We start from the raw sequence: 22,153 nt of genomic DNA, 5'->3' as shown, positions 1-22,153 counted from the left end.
AGCAGACCTAAATAGTGTTGCAATACCATGAGCTGTGAGGTATGAATGAATTAAATAGGTGTATGCTTGAATAAAAAAAATAATATTTATTCTAGATTTAAACTGAGAGATTGTCTAAGTCCCGAACAGTGCTAGGACGGCTATTCCATAGTTGAATTGTAGTCTCTGTGCTATGATAGGGCCTAATTCCTCACTGATACTCCTTTAATTACTACCAAATTAAAAAAAAATTTGAGATGTGTCCTTGGGGAAGGGTAAAGTAATAACGTTCAGGAGATGTTCTGAGATTAAAGGTAACTCTTTTTTATTAGCTTAGTGGGTATAGGACATCCAGCACACATGTTGTTGGTTTTGATGCTGTATGTTCTTGTTGACATTCTGTTCCTTGTCAATCTGGCCACTGTACTAAATAAATACCTGGGATTGTCTCTGTTGCTCTGAAATATGCAGATCTCATAGCTTTCAGATAAAAACACCATCCCAACATTTCACCAGATTTGTAATGAAAAGCATTCATCAATTAATTGAGACTTAAAGCTCTCTCTGCACACTGTAAAAAATGGCCAAATTTTACAGTAACATGCTTTCATGTTTTACATTAAAACAGCAATATACTGTAGAAAAAATGCATTCTGGGTGATATTTCTCGTTTTTGAGAAAGTAGCCTACAGGAATATACTGTGAATTAACAGCGCTCAAAGTCGACACTCAGAGGCTGTGTTCCAATCACACCCTATACCCTCATTCACTATTCCCTACAGTAGTGCACTAATATAGTACACTTGACTGAGTGAATAATTTCATAGTTAATTCAGTTAATTTTCGAAGTTAATTGAGACACTGAGGAACACCTGCTGTTAACAAGCAGAATCACTGAAGGAAAGAGGAAAAAAAGATGAAATCAAGATAAAGACATTTGTAACGGTCATCAGCTGGAGTGCCCTTGAGAGCCACCAGAGGGCACTCCACATCAGACTATCATTATTCACTCACTATTACATTTCCCATAATTCACTGCCCGGACTCATCATCCCTGATTATCACATTCACCTGTGTCTCATTATATTGTTTAGTTCACCCCATATAAGCCTGGTTCACCCCATCATTCCCTGCGAAGTCTTGTACGTTTCCACTGCATTTCTGAGCATTTCCTTTGTTGACGTTATTCCTGGTTCCTGAACTCTGACTGTGTCCTGGGGCCTGTTTCAGAAAGGAGGTTAAGTGAAAACTCTGAGTATGTTAACCCTGAAATGAGGTAAACTCTGAGTTTTCTGTTTCAGAATGGGAGGTGTGTTAAACCTGAGAAAGCAGAGTAAGTCAAGCCTGTTTCTGAAAGAGAGGTAACTTATACTCAGAGTCAGTTACCACGGTAACTTACTCTGTGAACCTAACCTGGTCGGGAGCAGGTTTTCTTCAGTAAACCCAGAGTTTCTTTTGGTCTCCTCCCCTTTTTTAAAGAGGAAGTGGTGTTTAAACACCTCATTCATTCTTTCAGTACCTTTTTATTAATACAATTAATCTTTTATAAATAAATAAAATATTGCTTTTTTTTTAAATAAATAAGATGAAGTCTATATAACTCCTTAACTGGCGACTGAAAACACAGTAATACAATAATTACAATAATGTAGTTCTAAACAAATTCTACAGAATTAAACTGTGGCATTTACTGGAAATCACTGAACTGTGTTCATCTGTGCAACAGAAGTTGATGGACCGTCCTCCTACTTAGATTTAAACTTAGATTCTATAGGCTACTCCACATAAAAATGTGAAATATGTGAATGTGTAGATTGTTTGATGTGTAGACACATAATGTTAACATTACCTCTGTAGGCCTCTCTGTGGCATTTGGTCGAGTGCACTTTATAACACTATTTGTCATCATTTCTGGTGTATTGAGTAGGCGACTTACAACTGCCTGGGGTTCTGTTGGGACAGGAGGCTCCAAAAGACAGATATTACCATCAGAATCTGTTGGGACCAACAAAAATCCTAACCCAAAGTAAAATAATGGAAATATCAAAAATAGCCTATATAAAAAATAACACGTATGTAAACCTCTTACATTTTATGAAGGCCCTTGGATCTTTGGGACTGGCTCTGAAGTCCGTCCAGGAATTCCCTCAGCCGTAAATGCTGCTGCACTGCTAGACACTGGATGCTATTTAGTTATTTAATATGTCACATGTTTGTAAAGTCAGGTAGCCTACACCCATACTATGCTCAAGCCTTACTTGACTGAATTATGTTTTTATATTTAAATTTCAGCTGCTGCCATGTTCTTTTAATGCCTGCAGGATTGCCCGTACATGAAAATTAAAATTAGAATTAAAATGCATCAAAACAAAATATTATGTAACTGACCCCTGAATAATGAGCAGTAGCTATTGCATCAGTGCATTCCCTGTGTGTTTAGATGTGTTGCTTTCACACCTCTAATGAATAGATCATCTCTGCATTCAGCACAGGTGTTAACAGCACCCTGAGGTGCACATTTACTCAACAGCAAACGATAATGGCTATAATTGGTCTTCAGAGTTTACTGTAGCTGTAATGAATAACCTCAGATGACTTATTATCAGAAGTAAATGAGAAATTTGCTATTGCATGTTTGACAAATTAACATATTCAAAGAAACTGGTAGCCAGACAACCGACAAGTGACCAATCCTGAGTGGCGACTTCACTTCATGCATTCTACCAGCACTGCTTCCTACTGTTTCCTTCCTTTCCTGCTGTGGAACAACAAAAGGGGTATGCGCCACCCAATGGTCAAAGCTGACACAATGAACCTTAGAGGGCACGAGCAGAAAAAAAATAATGTTACAACCCTGCAACAAAAAAGGGAGACTACATGCAACAATTTTAAATGAAACATTTATTTTAATGGCATATGCGCTTGAGCTCAAACGTTGGGAATGTGGTGAAAAGTCAATCTTCCCGATTGAGATTGTGCAAGTGAACGTAATCATAATTTTTATATAGGTTACGACATCCAGGATAAGCACAAGTAAGTACAACTTTGATGAACAAAACAACACACGGGTCTTCTCTCTATGTTGAAAACAAACACAGCGTCAGCTCATGTGTGAGTTTGCTCCTGTGCATACGTCATTAAGTGACAGGAAGCTCATGCTCCAGACTGCTATGAATGCACTCGGAACTATATGCTGAGGCTGTGAATTACATGTAAAAATGTTGTAAGTGATGTTCAGTTTCTTGCATAGGCCGATTGTTTCGCTTCTTAAGACCTCAATGTATCGTCAGGAGCCGTGGGTATTAATTGGCCCCTGCTCTGTGTGACCAAAAAAAAAATTGACCAAAACCCAAACTCTCCTGTGTCACCTTCGGGCTACGAGCAACAACCAAGACAGACCCTCTTCCCAATCCTGATTCAATTAACACAGTATGTGTTAACAACGACTTCAGAGACCGATACAAACGCTCTAATGCACCTTGACTCAGAGCGTTATATGTGCAAGACTGGCTGTACATTCCAGATGTAAAACTGGTCCCTCAATCGCTCTGAATGATCTTGGGCATACCGAAAATAGAAATAAATTCAGGTCGGGGAGACAAACACTCAGATGGCGAGATGACGCAGGGACTTCAATGGGCAACCCGGTGATGGTGTGCGGTGATCGGTGTGCTCAGGAACCAGGAACAATAAACAATCCAGACAGCGTGAAACACAGCGAAGCGGGTCCACGAAGACAGTAATCCACACGAGGAGACGAGAGCAATACACGGGAACAGGACACGACACCGGGGAAGCCACAACGATCTGACAACATAAGATGGGAATACTGCACATATAAAGGGAACAGGGATTGAACACAGCTGACGACAATAATCAACACAATGAGTAACCACACCCACACACAGACACACACACATCAGAAATGAGACAGCCGATTCATGAACCGTGACAGGACCACAGTCACCAAGCAAACCTTTGGTAAGGCAAGGCAAGTTTATTTATATAGCACATTTCATACACAATGGTAATTCAATGTGCTTTACATAGAAGGAATTAAAATAATCAAAATAAATAAGAATTATAAAAAAGGAAATAAAATACAGTGCAAACAGTCAGACGTACAGTGGCACAGTGCTCATTCAGTAAATGCACAGCTAAACAGAAGTGTTTTGAGTCTGGATTTAAATGTGACTATTGTAGGAGCACATCTGATCTCCTCTGGAAACTGGTTCCAGCATAATAGCTAAAAGCGGACTCGCCATGCTTAGAGTGAACCCTTGGTATTTCTAGCTGATATGATCCTAGTGATCTGAGTGATCTGTTGGGTTTATATTCAGTGAGCATATCTGCAATGTATTGAGGACCTAGGCCATTGAATGATTTATATACCAGTAATAATACTTTAAAATCAATCCTAAATCTAACTGGGAGCCAGTGTAAAGATGGACTGGTGTGATGTGTTCATATGTTCTGGTTCTGCTCTGTGTTCTGTATGAGCTGCAACTGTCTTATGGTCTTTTTGGGAAGGCCAGTGAGGAGTCCATTACAATAATCCACCCTGCTGGTGATGAAAGCATGAACAAGTTTCTCTAAGTCTTGTCTGGAAACACACAGGTGTCTGATGAACATGTGACTCAGTTAGGACAGGTATCTCATGTGTAACCCCTGTACACACACACAGGTGTCTGATGAACATGTGACTCAGTTAGGACAGGTATCTCATGTGTAACCCCTGTACACACACACAGGTGTCTGATGAACATGTGACTCAGTTAGGACAGGTATCTCATGTGTAACCCCTGTACACACACACAGGTGTCTGATGAACATGTGACTCAGTTAGGACAGGTATCTCATGTGTAACCCCTGTAAACACACACAGGTGTCTGATGAACATGTAACTCAGTTAGGACAGGTATCTCATGTGTAACCCCTGTACACACACACACAGGTGTCTGATGAACATGTGACTCAGTTAGGACAGGTATCTCATGTGTAACCCCTGTACACACACACAGGTATCTGATGAACATGTGACTCAGTTAGGACAGGTATCTCATGTGTAACCCCTGTACACACACACAGGTGTCTGATGAACATGTGACTCAGTTAGGACAGGTATCTCATGTGTAACCCCTGTAAACACACACAGGTGTCTGATGAACATGTGACTCAGTTAGGACAGGTATCTCATGTGTAACCCCTGTAAACACACACACAGGTGTCTGATGAACATGTGACTCAGTTAGGACAGGTATCTCATGTGTAACCCCTGTAAACACACACACAGGTGTCTGATGAACATGTAACTCAGTTAGGACAGGTATCTCATGTGTAACCCCTGTAAACACACACAGGTATCTGATGAACATGTAACTCAGTTAGGACAGGTATCTCATGTGTAACCCCTGTAAACACACACAGGTGTCTGATGAACATGTGACTCAGTTAGGACAGGTATCTCATGTGTAACCCCTGTAAACACACACAGGTGTCTGATGAACATGTGACTCAGTTAGGACAGGTATCTCATGTGTAACCCCTGTAAACACACACACAGGTGTCTGATGAACATGTAACTCAGTTAGGACAGGTATCTCATGTGTAACCCCTGTAAACACACACAGGTATCTGATGAACATGTAACTCAGTTAGGACAGGTATCTCATGTGTAACCCCTGTAAACACACACAGGTGTCTGATGAACATGTGACTCAGTTAGGACAGGTATCTCATGTGTAACCCCTGTAAACACACACACAGGTGTCTGATGAACATGTAACTCAGTTAGGACAGGTATCTCATGTGTAACCCCTGTAAACACACACAGGTATCTGATGAAAAGGTAACTCAGTTAGGACAGGTATCTCATGTGTAACCCCTGTAAACACACACAGGTATCTGATGAACATGTGACTCAGTTAGGACAGGTATCTCATGTGTAACCCCTGTAAACACACACAGGTGTCTGATGAACATGTAACTCAGTTAGGACAGGTATCTCATGTGTAACCCCTGTACACACACACAGGTATCTGATGCACATGTGACTCAGTTAGGACAGGTATCTCATGTGTAACCCCTGTAAACACACACAGGTATCTGATGAAAAGGTAACTCAGTTAGGACAGGTATCTCATGTGTAACCCCTGTAAACACACACAGGTATCTGATGAACATGTGACTCAGTTAGGACAGGTATCTCATGTGTAACCCCTGTAAACACACACAGGTATCTGATGAAAAGGTAACTCAGTTAGGACAGGTATCTCATGTGTAACCCCTGTAAACACACACAGGTATCTGATGAACATGTGACTCAGTTAGGACAGGTATCTCATGTGTAACCCCTGTAAACACACACAGGTATCTGATGAACATGTGACTCAGTTAGGACAGGTATCTCATGTGTAACCCCTGTAAACACACACAGGTATCTGATGAACATGTAACTCAGTTAGGACAGGTATCTCATGTGTAACCCCTGTAAACACACACAGGTATCTGATGAACATGTGACTCAGTTAGGACAGGTATCTCATGTGTAACCCCTGTAAACACACACAGGTATCTGATGAAAAGGTAACTCAGTTAGGACAGGTATCTCATGTGTAACCCCTGTAAACACACACAGGTATCTGATGAACATGTGACTCAGTTAGGACAGGTATCTCATGTGTAACCCCTGTACACACACACAGGTATCTGATGAACATGTGACTCAGTTAGGACAGGTATCTCATGTGTAACCCCTGTAAACACACACACAGGTGTCTGATGAACATGTGACTCAGTTAGGACAGGTATCTCATGTGTAACCCCTGTACACACACACAGGTATCTGATGAAAAGGTAACTCAGTTAGGACAGGTATCTCATGTGTAACCCCTGTAAACACACACAGGTATCTGATGAAAAGGTAACTCAGTTAGGACAGGTATCTCATGTGTAACCCCTGTAAACACACACAGGTATCTGATGAACATGTGACTCAGTTAGGACAGGTATCTCATGTGTAACCCCTGTAAACACACACAGGTGTCTGATGAACATGTGACTCAGTTAGGACAGGTATCTCATGTGTAACCCCTGTAAACACACACACAGGTGTCTGATGAACATGTGACTCAGTTAGGACAGGTATCTCATGTGTAACCCCTGTACACACACACAGGTGTCTGATGAACATGTAACTCAGTTAGGACAGGTATCTCATGTGTAACCCCTGTACACACACACAGGTATCTGATGAACATGTGACTCAGTTAGGACAGGTATCTCATGTGTAACCCCTGTAAACACACACAGGTGTCTGATGAACATGTGACTCAGTTAGGACAGGTATCTCATGTGTAACCCCTGTAAACACACACAGGTGTCTGATGAACATGTGACTCAGTTAGGACAGGTATCTCATGTGTAACCCCTGTAAACACACACACAGGTGTCTGATGAACATGTGACTCAGTTAGGACAGGTATCTCATGTGTAACCCCTGTACACACACACAGGTGTCTGATGAACATGTAACTCAGTTAGGACAGGTATCTCATGTGTAACCCCTGTACACACACACAGGTATCTGATGAACATGTGACTCAGTTAGGACAGGTATCTCATGTGAAACCCCTGTAAACACACACAGGTGTCTGATGAACATGTAACTCAGTTAGGACAGGTATCTCATGTGTAACCCCTGTAAACACACACAGGTGTCTGATGAACATGTGACTCAGTTAGGACAGGTATCTCATGTGTAACCCCTGTAAACACACACACAGGTGTCTGATGCACATGTGACTCAGTTAGGACAGGTATCTCATGTGTAACCCCTGTACACACACACAGGTGTCTGATGAACATGTAACTCAGTTAGGACAGGTATCTCATGTGTAACCCCTGTAAACACACACAGGTGTCTGATGAACATGTGACTCAGTTAGGACAGGTATCTCATGTGAAACCCCTGTAAACACACACAGGTGTCTGATGAACATGTAACTCAGTTAGGACAGGTATCTCATGTGTAACCCCTGTAAACACACACACAGGTGTCTGATGAACATGTGACTCAGTTAGGACAGGTATCTCATGTGTAACCCCTGTAAACACACACACAGGTGTCTGATGCACATGTGACTCAGTTAGGACAGGTATCTCATGTGTAACCCCTGTACACACACACAGGTGTCTGATGAACATGTAACTCAGTTAGGACAGGTATCTCATGTGTAACCCCTGTAAACACACACAGGTGTCTGATGAACATGTAACTCAGTTAGGACAGGTATCTCATGTGTAACCCCTGTAAACACACACAGGTGTCTGATGCACATGTGACTCAGTTAGGACAGGTATCTCATGTGTAACCCCTGTAAACACACACAGGTGTCTGATGAACATGTGACTCAGTTAGGACAGGTATCTCATGTGTAACCCCTGTAAACACACACACAGGTGTCTGATGAACATGTAACTCAGTTAGGACAGGTATCTCATGTGTAACCCCTGTAAACACACACAGGTGTCTGATGCACATGTGACTCAGTTAGGACAGGTATCTCATGTGTAACCCCTGTAAACACACACACAGGTGTCTGATGAACATGTGACTCAGTTAGGACAGGTATCTCATGTGTAACCCCTGTACACACACACAGGTATCTGATGAACATGTAACTCAGTTAGGGCAGGTATCTCATGTGTAACCCCTGTACACACACACAGGTATCTGATGAACATGTAACTCAGTTAGGACAGGTATCTCATGTGTAACCCCTGTACACACACACAGGTGTCTGATGAACATGTGACTCAGTTAGGACAGGTATCTCATGTGTAACCCCTGTACACACACACAGGTGTCTGATGAACATGTGACTCAGTTAGGGCAGGTATCTCATGTGTAACCCCTGTACACACACACAGGTATCTGATGAACATGTAACTCAGTTAGGACAGGTATCTCATGTGTAACCCCTGTAAACACACACAGGTATCTGATGAACATGTGACTCAGTTAGGGCAGGTATCTCATGTGTAACCCCTGTAAACACACACAGGTGTCTGATGAACATGTGACTCAGTTAGGGCAGGTATCTCATGTGTAACCCCTGTAAACACACACAGGTGTCTGATGAACATGTGACTCAGTTAGGACAGGTATCTCATGTGTAACCCCTGTAAACACACACAGGTGTCTGATGAACATGTGACTCAGTTAGGGCAGGTATCTCATGTGTAACCCCTGTAAACACACACAGGTGTCTGATGAACATGTGACTCAGTTAGGACAGGTATCTCATGTGTAACCCCTGTAAACACACACAGGTGTCTGATGAACATGTGACTCAGTTAGGGCAGGTATCTCATGTGTAACCCCTGTAAACACACACAGGTGTCTGATGAACATGTAACTCAGTTAGGACAGGTATCTCATGTGTAACCCCTGTACACACACACAGGTGTCTGATGAACATGTAACTCAGTTAGGACAGGTATCTCATGTGTAACCCCTGTACACACACACAGGTATCTGATGAACATGTAACTCAGTTAGGACAGGTATCTCATGTGTAACCCCTGTAAACACACACACAGGTGTCTGATGAACATGTGACTCAGTTAGGACAGGTATCTCATGTGTAACCCCTGTAAACACACACACAGGTGTCTGATGAACATGTAACTCAGTTAGGACAGGTATCTCATGTGTAACCCCTGTACACACACACAGGTGTCTGATGAACATGTGACTCAGTTAGGGCAGGTATCTCATGTGTAACCCCTGTACACACACACACAGGTGTCTGATGAACATGTAACTCAGTTAGGACAGGTATCTCATGTGTAACCCCTGTAAACACACACACAGGTGTCTGATGAACATGTAACTCAGTTAGGACAGGTATCTCATGTGTAACCCCTGTACACACACACAGGTGTCTGATGAACATGTGACTCAGTTAGGACAGGTATCTCATGTGTAACCCCTGTACACACACACAGGTGTCTGATGAACATGTGACTCAGTTAGGGCAGGTATCTCATGTGTAACCCCTGTAAACACACACACAGGTGTCTGATGAACATGTGACTCAGTTAGGACAGGTATCTCATGTGTAACCCCTGTAAACACACACACAGGTGTCTGATGAACATGTGACTCAGTTAGGACAGGTATCTCATGTGTAACCCCTGTACACACACACAGGTGTCTGATGAACATGTGACTCAGTTAGGACAGGTATCTCATGTGTAACCCCTGTAAACACACACAGGTGTCTGATGAACATGTGACTCAGTTAGGACAGGTATCTCATGTGTAACCCCTGTAAACACACACACAGGTGTCTGATGAACATGTGACTCAGTTAGGACAGGTATCTCATGTGTAACCCCTGTACACACACACAGGTATCTGATGAACATGTGACTCAGTTAGGACAGGTATCTCATGTGTAACCCCTGTAAACACACACAGGTGTCTGATGAACATGTGACTCAGTTAGGACAGGTATCTCATGTGTAACCCCTGTAAACACACACACAGGTGTCTGATGAACATGTGACTCAGTTAGGACAGGTATCTCATGTGTAACCCCTGTACACACACACAGGTGTCTGATGAACATGTGACTCAGTTAGGACAGGTATCTCATGTGTAACCCCTGTAAACACACACAGGTGTCTGATGAACATGTAACTCAGTTAGGACAGGTATCTCATGTGTAACCCCTGTACACACACACAGGTGTCTGATGAACATGTGACTCAGTTAGGACAGGTATCTCATGTGTAACCCCTGTACACACACACACAGGTGTCTGATGAACATGTGACTCAGTTAGGACAGGTATCTCATGTGTAACCCCTGTAAACACACACAGGTGTCTGATGAACATGTAACTCAGTTAGGACAGGTATCTCATGTGTAACCCCTGTACACACACACAGGTGTCTGATGAACATGTGACTCAGTTAGGACAGGTATCTCATGTGTAACCCCTGTACACACACACACAGGTGTCTGATGAACATGTAACTCAGTTAGGACAGGTATCTCATGTGTAACCCCTGTAAACACACACAGGTGTCTGATGAACATGTGACTCAGTTAGGACAGGTATCTCATGTGTAACCCCTGTAAACACACACAGGTGTCTGATGAACATGTGACTCAGTTAGGACAGGTATCTCATGTGTAACCCCTGTACACACACACACAGGTGTCTGATGAACATGTGACTCAGTTAGGACAGGTATCTCATGTGTAACCCCTGTAAACACACACACACACACACAGGTGTCTGATGAACATGTGACTCAGTTAGGACAGGTATCTCATGTGTAACCCCTGTAAACACACACACAGGTGTCTGATGAACATGTAACTCAGTTATGACAGGTATCTCATGTGTAACCCCTGTAAACACACACACAGGTGTCTGATGAACATGTAACTCAGTTAGGACAGGTATCTCATGTGTAACTCCTGTAAACACACACAGGTGTCTGATGAACATGTAACTCAGTTAGGACAGGTATCTCATGTGTAACCCCTGTACACACACACAGGTGTCTGATGAACATGTGACTCAGTTAGGACAGGTATCTCATGTGTAACCCCTGTACACACACACAGGTATCTGATGAACATGTAACTCAGTTAGGACAGGTATCTCATGTGTAACCCCTGTAAACACACACAGGTGTCTGATGAACATGTAACTCAGTTAGGACAGGTATCTCATGTGTAACCCCTGTAAACACACACAGGTGTCTGATGAACATGTGACTCAGTTATGACAGGTATCTCATGTGTAACCCCTGTAAACACACACAGGTGTCTGATGAACATGTAACTCAGTTATGACAGGTATCTCATGTGTAACCCCTGTAAACACACACAGGTGTCTGATGAACATGTAACTCAGTTAGGACAGGTATCTCATGTGTAACCCCTGTAAACACACACAGGTGTCTGATGAGCATGTGACTCAGTTAGGACAGGTATCTCATGTGTAACCCCTGTACACACACACAGGTGTCTGATGAACATGTGACTCAGTTAGGACAGGTATCTCATGTGTAACCCCTGTACACACACACAGGTGTCTGATGAACATGTGACTCAGTTAGGACAGGTATCTCATGTGTAACCCCTGTAAACACACACAGGTGTCTGATGAACATGTGACTCAGTTAGGACAGGTATCTCATGTGTAACCCCTGTACACACACACAGGTGTCTGATGAACATGTGACTCAGTTAGGGCAGGTATCTCATGTGTAACCCCTGTAAACACACACAGGTGTCTGATGAACATGTGACTCAGTTAGGACAGGTATCTCATGTGTAACCCCTGTAAACACACACAGGTGTCTGATGAACATGTGACTCAGTTAGGGCAGGTATCTCATGTGTAACCCCTGTACACACACACAGGTGTCTGATGAACATGTGACTCAGTTAGGACAGGTATCTCATGTGTAACCCCTGTAAACACACACAGGTGTCTGATGAACATGTAACTCAGTTAGGACAGGTATCTCATGTGTAACCCCTGTAAACACACACAGGTGTCTGATGAACATGTGACTCAGTTAGGACAGGTATCTCATGTGTAACCCCTGTAAACACACACAGGTGTCTGATGAACATGTGACTCAGTTAGGACAGGTATCTCATGTGTAACCCCTGTAAACACACACAGGTGTCTGATGAGCATGTGACTCAGTTAGGACAGGTATCTCATGTGTAACCCCTGTACACACACACAGGTGTCTGATGAACATGTGACTCAGTTAGGACAGGTATCTCATGTGTAACCCCTGTACACACACACAGGTGTCTGATGAACATGTGACTCAGTTAGGACAGGTATCTCATGTGTAACCCCTGTAAACACACACAGGTGTCTGATGAACATGTGACTCAGTTAGGACAGGTATCTCATGTGTAACCCCTGTACACACACACAGGTGTCTGATGAACATGTGACTCAGTTAGGGCAGGTATCTCATGTGTAACCCCTGTACACACACACAGGTGTCTGATGAACATGTGACTCAGTTAGGACAGGTATCTCATGTGTAACCCCTGTAAACACACACAGGTGTCTGATGAACATGTAACTCAGTTAGGACAGGTATCTCATGTGTAACCCCTGTACACACACACAGGTGTCTGATGAACATGTGACTCAGTTAGGACAGGTATCTCATGTGTAACCCCTGTAAACACACACAGGTGTCTGATGAACATGTGACTCAGTTAGGGCAGGTATCTCATGTGTAACCCCTGTACACACACACAGGTGTCTGATGAACATGTGACTCAGTTAGGACAGGTATCTCATGTGTAACCCCTGTAAACACACACAGGTGTCTGATGAACATGTAACTCAGTTAGGACAGGTATCTCATGTGTAACCCCTGTACACACACACAGGTGTCTGATGAACATGTGACTCAGTTAGGACAGGTATCTCATGTGTAACCCCTGTACACACACACAGGTGTCTGATGAACATGTGACTCAGTTAGGACAGGTATCTCATGTGTAACCCCTGTACACACACACAGGTGTCTGATGAACATGTGACTCAGTTAGGACAGGTATCTCATGTGTAACCCCTGTACACACACACAGGTGTCTGATGAACATGTGACTCAGTTAGGGCAGGTATCTCATGTGTAACCCCTGTAAACACACACAGGTGTCTGATGAACATGTGACTCAGTTAGGACAGGTATCTCATGTGTAACCCCTGTACACACACACACAGGTGTCTGATGAACATGTAACTCAGTTAGGGCAGGTATCTCATGTGTAACCCCTGTACACACACACAGGTGTCTGATGAACATGTGACTCAGTTAGGACAGGTATCTCATGTGTAACCCCTGTACACACACACAGGTGTCTGATGAACATGTGACTCAGTTAGGACAGGTATCTCATGTGTAACCCCTGTAAACACACACAGGTGTCTGATGAACATGTAACTCAGTTAGGACAGGTATCTCATGTGTAACCCCTGTACACACACACAGGTGTCTGATGAACATGTGACTCAGTTAGGGCAGGTATCTCATGTGTAACCCCTGTACACACACACAGGTGTCTGATGAACATGTGACTCAGTTAGGACAGGTATCTCATGTGTAACCCCTGTAAACACACACAGGTGTCTGATGAACATGTGACTCAGTTAGGACAGGTATCTCATGTGTAACCCCTGTACACACACACAGGTGTCTGATGAACATGTAACTCAGTTAGGACAGGTATCTCATGTGTAACCCCTGTAAACACACACAGGTGTCTGATGAACATGTGACTCAGTTAGGGCAGGTATCTCATGTGTAACCCCTGTACACACACACAGGTGTCTGATGAACATGTGACTCAGTTAGGACAGGTATCTCATGTGTAACCCCTGTACACACACACAGGTGTCTGATGCACATGTAACTCAGTTAGGGCAGGTATCTCATGTGTAACCCCTGTAAACACACACAGGTGTCTGATGAACATGTGACTCAGTTAGGGCAGGTATCTCATGTGTAACCCCTGTAAACACACACAGGTGTCTGATGCACATGTGACTCAGTTAGGACAGGTATCTCATGTGTAACCCCTGTAAACACACACAGGTGTCTGATGCACATGTAACTCAGTTAGGGCAGGTATCTCATGTGTAACCCCTGTAAACACACACAGGTGTCTGATGAACATGTGACTCAGTTAGGACAGGTATCTCATGTGTAACCCCTGTAAACACACACAGGTGTCTGATGAACATGTGACTCAGTTAGGGCAGGTATCTCATGTGTAACCCCTGTAAACACACACAGGTGTCTGATGAACATGTAACTCAGTTAGGACAGGTATCTCATGTGTAACCCCTGTACACACACACAGGTGTCTGATGAACATGTAACTCAGTTAGGACAGGTATCTCATGTGTAACCCCTGTAAACACACACAGGTGTCTGATGAACATGTGACTCAGTTAGGGCAGGTATCTCATGTGTAACCCCTGTACACACACACAGGTGTCTGATGCACATGTAACTCAGTTAGGGCAGGTATCTCATGTGTAACCCCTGTACACACACACAGGTGTCTGATGAACATGTGACTCAGTTAGGACAGGTATCTCATGTGTAACCCCTGTACACACACACAGGTGTCTGATGAACATGTGACTCAGTTAGGACAGGTATCTCATGTGTAACCCCTGTAAACACACACAGGTGTCTGATGAACATGTGACTCAGTTAGGACAGGTATCTCATGTGTAACCCCTGTACACACACACAGGTGTCTGATGAACATGTGACTCAGTTAGGGCAGGTATCTCATGTGTAACCCCTGTAAACACACACAGGTGTCTGATGAACATGTGACTCAGTTAGGACAGGTATCTCATGTGTAACCCCTGTAAACACACACAGGTGTCTGATGAACATGTGACTCAGTTAGGGCAGGTATCTCATGTGTAACCCCTGTACACACACACAGGTGTCTGATGAACATGTGACTCAGTTAGGACAGGTATCTCATGTGTAACCCCTGTAAACACACACAGGTGTCTGATGAACATGTAACTCAGTTAGGACAGGTATCTCATGTGTAACCCCTGTACACACACACAGGTGTCTGATGAACATGTGACTCAGTTAGGACAGGTATCTCATGTGTAACCCCTGTACACACACACAGGTGTCTGATGAACATGTGACTCAGTTAGGACAGGTATCTCATGTGTAACCCCTGTACACACACACAGGTGTCTGATGAACATGTGACTCAGTTAGGACAGGTATCTCATGTGTAACCCCTGTACACACACACAGGTGTCTGATGAACATGTGACTCAGTTAGGGCAGGTATCTCATGTGTAACCCCTGTAAACACACACAGGTGTCTGATGAACATGTGACTCAGTTAGGACAGGTATCTCATGTGTAACCCCTGTACACACACACACAGGTGTCTGATGAACATGTAACTCAGTTAGGGCAGGTATCTCATGTGTAACCCCTGTACACACACACAGGTGTCTGATGAACATGTGACTCAGTTAGGACAGGTATCTCATGTGTAACCCCTGTACACACACACAGGTGTCTGATGAACATGTGACTCAGTTAGGACAGGTATCTCATGTGTAACCCCTGTAAACACACACAGGTGTCTGATGAACATGTAACTCAGTTAGGACAGGTATCTCATGTGTAACCCCTGTACACACACACAGGTGTCTGATGAACATGTGACTCAGTTAGGGCAGGTATCTCATGTGTAACCCCTGTACACACACACAGGTGTCTGATGAACATGTGACTCAGTTAGGACAGGTATCTCATGTGTAACCCCTGTAAACACACACAGGTGTCTGATGAACATGTGACTCAGTTAGGACAGGTATCTCATGTGTAACCCCTGTACACACACACAGGTGTCTGATGAACATGTAACTCAGTTAGGACAGGTATCTCATGTGTAACCCCTGTAAACACACACAGGTGTCTGATGAACATGTGACTCAGTTAGGGCAGGTATCTCATGTGTAACCCCTGTACACACACACAGGTGTCTGATGAACATGTGACTCAGTTAGGACAGGTATCTCATGTGTAACCCCTGTACACACACACAGGTGTCTGATGCACATGTAACTCAGTTAGGGCAGGTATCTCATGTGTAACCCCTGTAAACACACACAGGTGTCTGATGAACATGTGACTCAGTTAGGGCAGGTATCTCATGTGTAACCCCTGTAAACACACACAGGTGTCTGATGCACATGTAACTCAGTTAGGGCAGGTATCTCATGTGTAACCCCTGTAAACACACACAGGTGTCTGATGAACATGTAACTCAGTTAGGACAGGTATCTCATGTGTAACCCCTGTACACACACACAGGTGTCTGATGAACATGTAACTCAGTTAGGACAGGTATCTCATGTGTAACCCCTGTAAACACACACAGGTGTCTGATGAACATGTGACTCAGTTAGGGCAGGTATCTCATGTGTAACCCCTGTACACACACACAGGTGTCTGATGCACATGTAACTCAGTTAGGGCAGGTATCTCATGTGTAACCCCTGTACACACACACAGGTGTCTGATGAACATGTGACTCAGTTAGGACAGGTATCTCATGTGTAACCCCTGTAAACACACACAGGTGTCTGATGCACATGTAACTCAGTTAGGGCAGGTATCTCATGTGTAACCCCTGTACACACACACAGGTGTCTGATGAACATGTGACTCAGTTAGGACAGGTATCTCATGTGTAACCCCTGTAAACACACACAGGTGTCTGATGCACATGTGACTCAGTTAGGACAGGTATCTCATGTGTAACCCCTGTAAACACACACAGGTGTCTGATGCACATGTAACTCAGTTAGGGCAGGTATCTCATGTGTAACCCCTGTAAACACACACAGGTGTCTGATGAACATGTGACTCAGTTAGGGCAGGTATCTCATGTGTAACCCCTGTAAACACACACAGGTGTCTGATGAACATGTAACTCAGTTAGGACAGGTATCTCATGTGTAACCCCTGTACACACACACAGGTGTCTGATGAACATGTAACTCAGTTAGGACAGGTATCTCATGTGTAACCCCTGTAAACACACACAGGTGTCTGATGAACATGTGACTCAGTTAGGGCAGGTATCTCATGTGTAACCCCTGTACACACACACAGGTGTCTGATGCACATGTAACTCAGTTAGGGCAGGTATCTCATGTGTAACCCCTGTACACACACACAGGTGTCTGATGAACATGTGACTCAGTTAGGACAGGTATCTCATGTGTAACCCCTGTACACACACACAGGTATCTGATGAACATGTGACTCAGTTAGGACAGGTATCTCATGTGTAACCCCTGTAAACACACACACAGGTGTCTGATGAACATGTAACTCAGTTAGGACAGGTATCTCATGTGTAACCCCTGTACACACACACAGGTGTCTGATGAACATGTGACTCAGTTAGGACAGGTATCTCATGTGTAACCCCTGTAAACACACACAGGTGTCTGATGAACATGTGACTCAGTTAGGGCAGGTATCTCATGTGTAACCCCTGTACACACACACAGGTGTCTGATGAACATGTAACTCAGTTAGGACAGGTATCTCATGTGTAACCCCTGTACACACACACAGGTGTCTGATGAACATGTGACTCAGTTAGGACAGGTATCTCATGTGTAACCCCTGTAAACACACACAGGTGTCTGATGAACATGTGACTCAGTTAGGGCAGGTATCTCATGTGTAACCCCTGTAAACACACACAGGTGTCTGATGAACATGTGACTCAGTTAGGGCAGGTATCTCATGTGTAACCCCTGTAAACACACACAGGTATCTGATGAACATGTGACTCAGTTAGGACAGGTATCTCATGTGTAACCCCTGTAAACACACACAGGTGTCTGATGAACATGTGACTCAGTTAGGGCAGGTATCTCATGTGTAACCCCTGTAAACACACACAGGTGTCTGATGAACATGTGACTCAGTTAGGGCAGGTATCTCATGTGTAACCCCTGTAAACACACACAGGTGTCTGATGAACATGTGACTCAGTTAGGGCAGGTATCTCATGTGTAACCCCTGTAAACACACACAGGTGTCTGATGAACATGTAACTCAGTTAGGACAGGTATCTCATGTGTAACCCCTGTAAACACACACACAGGTGTCTGATGAACATGTGACTCAGTTAGGGCAGGTATCTCATGTGTAACCCCTGTAAACACACACAGGTGTCTGATGAACATGTGACTCAGTTAGGGCAGGTATCTCATGTGTAACCCCTGTAAACACACACAGGTGTCTGATGAACATGTGACTCAGTTAGGGCAGGTATCTCATGTGTAACCCCTGTAAACACACACAGGTGTCTGATGAACATGTGACTCAGTTAGGACAGGTATCTCATGTGTAACCCCTGTAAACACACACAGGTGTCTGATGAACATGTGACTCAGTTAGGGCAGGTATCTCATGTGTAACCCCTGTAAACACACACAGGTGTCTGATGAACATGTGACTCAGTTAGGGCAGGTATCTCATGTGTAACCCCTGTAAACACACACAGGTATCTGATGAACATGTGACTCAGTTAGGACAGGTATCTCATGTGTAACCCCTGTAAACACACACAGGTATCTGATGAACATGTGACTCAGTTAGGACAGGTATCTCATGTGTAACCCCTGTACACACACACAGGTGTCTGATGAACATGTGACTCAGTTAGGACAGGTATCTCATGTGTAACCCCTGTACACACACACAGGTATCTGATGAACATGTGACTCAGTTAGGACAGGTATCTCATGTGTAACCCCTGTAAACACACACAGGTATCTGATGAACATGTGACTCAGTTAGGACAGGTATCTCATGTGTAACCCCTGTAAACACACACAGGTATCTGATGAACATGTGACTCAGTTAGGGCAGGTATCTCATGTGTAACCCCTGTAAACACACACAGGTGTCTGATGAACATGTGACTCAGTTAGGGCAGGTATCTCATGTGTAACCCCTGTAAACACACACACAGGTGTCTGATGAACATGTGACTCAGTTAGGGCAGGTATCTCATGTGTAACCCCTGTAAACACACACAGGTGTCTGATGAACATGTGACTCAGTTAGGGCAGGTATCTCATGTGTAACCCCTGTAAACACACACAGGTGTCTGATGAACATGTGACTCAGTTAGGGCAGGTATCTCATGTGTAACCCCTGTAAACACACACAGGTGTCTGATGAACATGTGACTCAGTTAGGACAGGTATCTCATGTGTAACCCCTGTAAACACACACAGGTGTCTGATGAACATGTGACTCAGTTAGGGCAGGTATCTCATGTGTAACCCCTGTAAACACACACAGGTGTCTGATGAACATGTGACTCAGTTAGGGCAGGTATCTCATGTGTAACCCCTGTAAACACACACAGGTATCTGATGAACATGTGACTCAGTTAGGACAGGTATCTCATGTGTAACCCCTGTACACACACACAGGTGTCTGATGAACATGTGACTCAGTTAGGACAGGTATCTCATGTGTAACCCCTGTACACACACACAGGTGTCTGATGAACATGTGACTCAGTTAGGGCAGGTATCTCATGTGTAACCCCTGTAAACACACACAGGTGTCTGATGAACATGTGACTCAGTTAGGGCAGGTATCTCATGTGTAACCCCTGTAAACACACACAGGTGTCTGATGAACATGTGACTCAGTTAGGGCAGGTATCTCATGTGTAACCCCTGTAAACACACACAGGTGTCTGATGAACATGTGACTCAGTTAGGACAGGTATCTCATGTGTAACCCCTGTAAACACACACAGGTGTCTGATGAACATGTGACTCAGTTAGGGCAGGTATCTCATGTGTAACCCCTGTAAACACACACAGGTGTCTGATGAACATGTGACTCAGTTAGGGCAGGTATCTCATGTGTAACCCCTGTAAACACACACAGGTATCTGATGAACATGTGACTCAGTTAGGACAGGTATCTCATGTGTAACCCCTGTAAACACACACAGGTATCTGATGAACATGTGACTCAGTTAGGACAGGTATCTCATGTGTAACCCCTGTACACACACACAGGTGTCTGATGAACATGTGACTCAGTTAGGACAGGTATCTCATGTGTAACCCCTGTACACACACACAGGTATCTGATGAACATGTGACTCAGTTAGGACAGGTATCTCATGTGTAACCCCTGTAAACACACACAGGTATCTGATGAACATGTGACTCAGTTAGGACAGGTATCTCATGTGTAACCCCTGTAAACACACACAGGTATCTGATGAACATGTGACTCAGTTAGGACAGGTATCTCATGTGTAACCCCTGTAAACACACACAGGTATCTGATGAACATGTGACTCAGTTAGGGCAGGTATCTCATGTGTAACCCCTGTAAACACACACAGGTGTCTGATGAACATGTGACTCAGTTAGGGCAGGTATCTCATGTGTAACCCCTGTAAACACACACAGGTATCTGATGAACATGTGACTCAGTTAGGACAGGTATCTCATGTGTAACCCCTGTAAACACACACAGGTATCTGATGAACATGTGACTCAGTTAGGACAGGTATCTCATGTGTAACCCCTGTACACACACACAGGTGTCTGATGAACATGTGACTCAGTTAGGACAGGTATCTCATGTGTAACCCCTGTACACACACACAGGTGTCTGATGAACATGTGACTCAGTTAGGACAGGTATCTCATGTGTAACCCCTGTACACACACACAGGTATCTGATGAACATGTGACTCAGTTAGGACAGGTATCTCATGTGTAACCCCTGTAAACACACACAGGTATCTGATGAACATGTGACTCAGTTAGGACAGGTATCTCATGTGTAACCCCTGTACACACACACAGGTGTCTGATGAACATGTGACTCAGTTAGGACAGGTATCTCATGTGTAACCCCTGTAAACACACACAGGTGTCTGATGAACATGTGACTCAGTTAGGACAGGTATCTCATGTGTAACCCCTGTAAACACACACAGGTATCTGATGAACATGTGACTCAGTTAGGGCAGGTATCTCATGTGTAACCCCTGTAAACACACACAGGTGTCTGATGAACATGTGACTCAGTTAGGGCAGGTATCTCATGTGTAACCCCTGTAAACACACACAGGTATCTGATGAACATGTGACTCAGTTAGGACAGGTATCTCATGTGTAACCCCTGTAAACACACACAGGTATCTGATGAACATGTGACTCAGTTAGGACAGGTATCTCATGTGTAACCCCTGTACACACACACAGGTGTCTGATGAACATGTGACTCAGTTAGGACAGGTATCTCATGTGTAACCCCTGTAAACACACACAGGTATCTGATGAACATGTGACTCAGTTAGGACAGGTATCTCATGTGTAACCCCTGTACACACACAGGTGTCTGATGAACATGTGACTCAGTTAGGACAGGTATCTCATGTGTAACCCCTGTAAACACACACAGGTATCTGATGAACATGTGACTCAGTTAGGACAGGTATCTCATGTGTAACCCCTGTAAACACACACAG

The sequence above is a fragment of the Scardinius erythrophthalmus genome (assembly GCF_964197995.2).
Source record: "Scardinius erythrophthalmus genome assembly, chromosome: 1".
NCBI classification, from domain to species: domain Eukaryota; kingdom Metazoa; phylum Chordata; class Actinopteri; order Cypriniformes; family Leuciscidae; genus Scardinius; species Scardinius erythrophthalmus.
This window is presented reverse-complemented; position numbering follows the sequence as displayed.